At 46.5% G+C, this 5735-nt stretch overlaps 1 long non-coding RNA gene across 1 annotated transcript; it reads right to left on the reverse strand.

Moving 5' to 3' along the window:
• Positions 1-2111: 2111 nt before the first annotated feature.
• LOC103920374 lies at positions 2112-3738 on the reverse strand. The gene is made up of 3 exons (XR_663792.1): positions 3623-3738; positions 2947-3196; positions 2112-2686 (listed from the first exon to the last, which is right to left on the reverse strand). It is a non-coding gene; the product is annotated as an uncharacterized LOC103920374 (long non-coding RNA).
• Between the last annotated feature and the right edge of the window lie 1997 nt (positions 3739-5735).

Genomic DNA, 5735 nt, shown 5'->3' on the forward strand with positions numbered 1-5735 from the left:
ACACAGTGAATAAGTAATCCCGTGAAGCCCTGCAACGCTGTGCCAGAGCTGCTGTTCCCAGTGCCCTTCTGCTTGGAAAATCACAAGGGGTGGTGCCTTGCAGGGTAACGCTGGCTGTGAAGGGGCCTTTCCTCGTTGTACTTATTAAGCCCCGAAGACAGCCTTGCACACTTTTTTGCCAGAGGACGCTCTTGCCCGGCACCATGGAGAAGTGGCATGGGTGGCTGTGTATGAGGCACCTCCTCCCCCCATCCCAGCCCACCATTCCTCCTTCTGATGGAGCAGACCCCCTTCCCATTAAGGCAAATTCTTTGTGCCCTTCCCAAGGAATTTTCCTTGGCTTTCCTAACCCACACAGCTGACTCTAAACCTCTACCCAGATCCCCACGGATTATTATCTGCTCATTGTGTATACATGTGGTGAAGCCCAGAAATTAATCCGACCACACACCAAACGTTTGCTTCCCTTTCAGACTGCAGGGTAGTTTTCCCAGCCCCTGGAGCAGCTCTGCTTCTTCACTTCTTGCTCAGTCTCCCAAGCCCCTTTCCAACGTCAGCTCCTTGCTGAGTTCAGCGGCAGAGCAGGAATCACTATTGCTGCTGCTCATACTCCAGTGTTTTGCCCTGCAGGGGAGATGGGAGATGGACTTTGCCAGGAGACTGGTCCAGCACCTAATTTTTTCTTCCTAATTTACACCCAGCACAGGGTGGTAATCTCATCAGGGGAAAGAGAAAACCACAGAGACAGACGTGCTGGTCAAGGGGAACAAAGAGCTCAAGAAAATGCCATATTAGGCATAAAATGTGCCTATTTTAGCACAACAGCCCCGTACCAGAGGGCTGCCACATCCACACAGGAGAGGTTAATTTTTGCCCGGAGTGAACCTGGAAACCGAAGTTCTGATGCAGTGAAGGGCTTGCCAAGTCGTTATCTGAATTGTACCCTCTTGAAGAGGTTTCCCTGGGTGAGAGCCACGGCACACTGCAGCAAAGGGAAAAGAAAATTTCACGGCTGCTGCCCCCCTGGGTTGGCTTCACAGAGGAGCTGAGGACTTCAGTCCCCAGTGCTGTCTCCCGCACATTTCACAAGAACCTATTCCGCACTGAAGTGCATATTTTGGATGGACCTATGTGTCAGTGACATACAGCACAGCTCAGTGTGAGGGCTTAGAGTTTTTGGGAACTGAAAATTAAAGGATTTTTAGCAACTTGCTTCCCATAATTTCTTACATGTCCTTCCCTGAACACTTTCTGCACTGGAGAGAACAGTTTATTCCAGTGTAACATCATGCAAGGACAGCAAAAACTTAAAACCAGAAGTAAAATATTATCTAGAGAGATAGCAATGTAGCTGCTAAAATACACTGGGTTATTCAGTAGCCCTTTCTTGTTACACTTGGTGACCATACAGAAGTTATTAACGGTTCATCAACAGTCTGTATGTGCCAAGTGCGGGGAAAGGTGCTGTTTCCACTTCTCCCACCAGCCATTCCCAGCTGCTGTCCTTACGAGCCCCCTCCAGCAGTGGGAGCGGGTGTAGGACCTGCCGCGTCAGTGACACACGGGGACAAGGACACAGTCTCCTACTGAGGGGCAGCCCGGGAGCCTACAGCCTCCTGGTTCCTGCAGGGATCAGGCAACCTGCTGAGCCACTCCAGCCCACGCTGCAGCAGTCACCGCCGCCTTCAGGACTGCTGCTTAAACATCACTGCTTAATATTGCTTTTCTGGGAGCTGCTTCCAGGCAAAGTGAAGAAATTCATTATATTCCCAATATGAAAGTGTCGCCATACGTTCCCTCCCATCACATGGCCAGGGGTGTCATGTAGGGGGGGATTTTTCTATATATTGCAGCGACTGCTGCAATATCAGCAAGAAAATAGAGACTGGCCGGCATGTCACACTGGCTGACTAAAGTGTCAGGGCTAATAAGTATGTCCCATGAAATGTCACAAGACCAAGCAAAATTTCTACCTTCTTTAGCTGAGCTGAACAGCTCAAAGGGAATCTTCCTCATGAAACCTTCTGAGAATGTAAAAAAAAAACCTGAACAAACCAAAAACCTTCCCTTTGCAACAGAAAATTAACCCTTTTTTATTATTTTAACTTTCATTCACAGCAACGCTTCTATCAAAATGTTAGTTTGCTTTATATAGCACAAAGCTGACTCCAGATTCAAGCATTTTGATAACCTTCTGATAATGGTTTTGGTTCACTTCGGTGTGGTATACTGGGAGAAGTCATGTTTTCCGCTTGACTAGAATTGCTCTGCAAACAGAGGCCATTCAGAAGGTGGCCATCTGAAAGAAGAATATTTTGAGGCTTGAGATGTTTCACCTTGTCCCGTGAAGGTGTTACTGGGGGCAGCCGGCTCTGGAGGAATGCATGGACACAGCTTCGGGGACATTTGCCTCAATGGGGGCTTAGCAGGGTAACACGAGCCCCAAGCAAACACAGTTGCCGCTACTGTAGTCTCCAGTCCTTTGCTCCCGGTGTCTGGCCAGGACTTAGAGGCAAATAGCATCCACTGCCACGCTCGTCAGCTGTGTGTGACCAGCTCAGCCTGGCCGCCATGCGACGGCGGCGAGGGCAGCGCCTTCTGGAAGAGAAGGCCCACGCAAGTGTTGAAGTGTTCGCACACGAGCAAGTATGGAGGAAGGTGTGATTCGGCATGAAGGAAACCCCATCTGAGAAATGAAATGTGTTACTGTGTTTGATGTTACTCGCTGGCACACCCCGAACAGTACAGACCAACTCCCCGCTAAAGCGAGCGATCGTCAAGGCAGTGATTCAGCCTCCCTTACCAGGAGTCCTCCTAGAGACGCAGAGTCCTTGAGGTCTCACTGTCCTTCACGCCTTGCTGAAGGAGCTTCCTCCTTCATCCCCTCTTCCCCAGGTTTCAGAGATATACCAGCTGTCAGATACCAGCCTCACTAGAAACACTTACCAGAATCCAGCCCACCAATGCCACAGGTCAACAGGGACAGCCCAAAAAATCCAGCCCAAAGAAATCTTGAATTATTGGGAAGATCTTCAAGATCAAATACGAGTCGTTCCTGTCACCCTTTGACACAATGTCCAAGGACTGACAGAGATCACTGCTGGTCCAGCTTGCAAAGAAACACCATGGTCCACCTCTATGCAGGGATGAGCGAAAGCGCCTGGTCTCAACCCAGGTGGTCTTCTCAAAGCACACCCTAGGAAATGACACACAAAATGCACACTTTGAGCCTCCACAAAGGATAGTACTCCACTAGAAATAACTCAAGAGTCCTTTCCTCCAGTAGCAAGCTGTTTAAGAGCGATTTGTTCACAATGGGTGAATTTCACAGGGGATTTTGAGAAAGCAGAGACTTTAGGTAGGCAATCAATGTTAAGTAACATCTTTTAGGTGAGACAAAAAAGCAGGGGCATCCCTTTACCCCTCTCCTTCCATAGATCGCTCCCAGGATGTTACCAACTCCATGCGTCCTGCAAAGCAGAAGAGAAGCCTGTCCTCTTTTGCCTCTGCAACCGCCTGCTAGCTCGTCAAGCCAGATTTGCTGAGAAAATGTTCCTGCCTCTTTCCTGCCATAACATGCTGCATTTTCTATTCCCCGTGCAATATGCATTATCACACTCACATGCATGTCCGTTGATTCCCATCCAATTTATTTTGGAAAAATCCTTGACTGAAGAGACTGTTCAAACAGCGTTACCCCGCTATGTCACCGGGCTGTTTGCACATTGCAGAACAGGAAAGAGTAACACCAGCAATACTGTGCTGGCAGAGCCTGACACTTGGCTTGCGTGGTGGTGGGTGGAAAGGGGGGTGGAACCTCTTGGCTCCAGCTGTGTTACGGATTTTCGAATCAAAGTGTCTCATTGTCCTTTATCTCAGGTACTAATGAAAAAACAATAATTCCAAGGACTCAAACATCCGCAGCAGGAGTTTCACAGCAAACCAAACAAAACTGGTAAGGAAACCACTCTGAGCATCGGCAACTGCATCGCTTTTAGCCAGGCATAAGTGATCAGTGATTTTGCCTCTGGAAAGCCAATAAAAGGTTGTAATGTTTCTACACACATTTTCAAGGGAGGGGAAAATGTTAGATTTCAAAGGGGATGGAAGATGACTGCAGTAATTTACAAAGTGACACAGATTTTCTGTGTGGCTTTGGGCAAGTCACTCAATCTCTCTGTACCTAATCTTCTCATCAGCACAACCGGTGTGCTGTATTGTCCGCTGCCATGAAGTCACTGCAAGGATTCAGGCACTTCTCAGAGAGCCACAAGTCTCTGTTCAGGAGTAAATCCAGGGAAAAGGTGGAATTAACAACATTAGCACCCACCCTACACAAACACCCATGTGAAAATATATATATATATATATATATATATATAAATGGCATTGCTCTCATGGTTCTTTTTAAGTGATATATAACTCTTCCCCCCAAACCCTAATCTTTACAGTAAGGAAGAGGAAATGTAACAGTGCACCACCTCAGTCAACTCCTGTAAAGGATTTTATGCCAGCCGACATTGCTAGCACTTTGGAAGGACTGCTGGCTGTGATGGAGAGAGGGGATGTCAGGACTGTTACCGACTTTCTGGTTGCACTTTGAGCCTCTTTCCAACCTCTTGCACATTTTCTGCACTTTAATGAACAGCAGATGTAGTCAGTGACCTGGCCAGCAGGCTTGGAGAGCCAGGAGCGGAGGGAGGCACTCATCTTCCTCACCTCCTCTTCCCCACCAAGCAATAACATACTCTTTATTTGTCACGATGATATTAATGTACAACCCTCAACCTTTTCAGCAGCGGTAGTTCAGGTGTTAGGCAGTAAAATATAGCTATCGTGGTAGGAACAGTGACAAGCCCCGAATCCGTTGATGATGCTGTTGCAGTATCAGTGCTCTCTCCAGAGTCTATGTCTCTGTATCTTTTTCTCCAATATTCTCAAACTGTGTCTCCCTCAGATCTCTGCTGTACACCAGTGAGAAATGTATGAGATGCTACATCATTCTGACTCGCTGACAGTCTTTCTTCCCTTTGGAACTATCTGATTTGACGTGATTTAACAACCTCAGAGCTACTTGGAAATTTGGAAGAAAACTCAGCTCTAGAACTATAAAGATTTATTATTTAGGACTTTGATATCAGCTGCTAAAATCACATGGGAAAGATTGTTATAAAGATACTTAACTGGCAAACCTGGCACCAATGAGTTCAGAAAAGAGAACTTTTTTGAAATACTAACATTATTATGAGCTTATGTTAAGAGGGGATATATACAAAAGAATTTAAGATTTTTCATCTCGCAGGAGTGGAAGACAAGTGAAATTACACTGAATTAGTTAATGCATTCAAGCAAAACCAAAGCATCTCCCTTAAAAATTCTTCTACAAAACAGGTTTAATTCCAGTGAAGATCCCCATACTGTTGGGGTCAAAGAGCTACCGATACCCATGCTAGCTTGACCAATACTAATTCAGGGATCTCTGCCGTAAATCTTTGTAAGCAGTGTACACAGTCCTAGTAGAAATATAGACCCATTTCATCAGCAAACGTTCAATTCTGTGCCTCCAATATTAACCTGACCTTTTCCATGGGCTCGAGCTGGAGAAAAATTTGAGGTCTAAACCAGAAGTTTCCGCAGCTTTTTCAGTAGCACCCCCAGCATTAACAAAGAATACCCAGACACGAGTACTAACAGTACTGGTCTCTGAATATCATATGACGTTCACAGCCTTGCTT

Source organism: Pygoscelis adeliae, unplaced genomic scaffold (assembly GCF_000699105.1).
Source record: "Pygoscelis adeliae isolate BGI_AS28 unplaced genomic scaffold, ASM69910v1 Scaffold130, whole genome shotgun sequence".
Lineage (NCBI taxonomy): Eukaryota > Metazoa > Chordata > Aves > Sphenisciformes > Spheniscidae > Pygoscelis > Pygoscelis adeliae.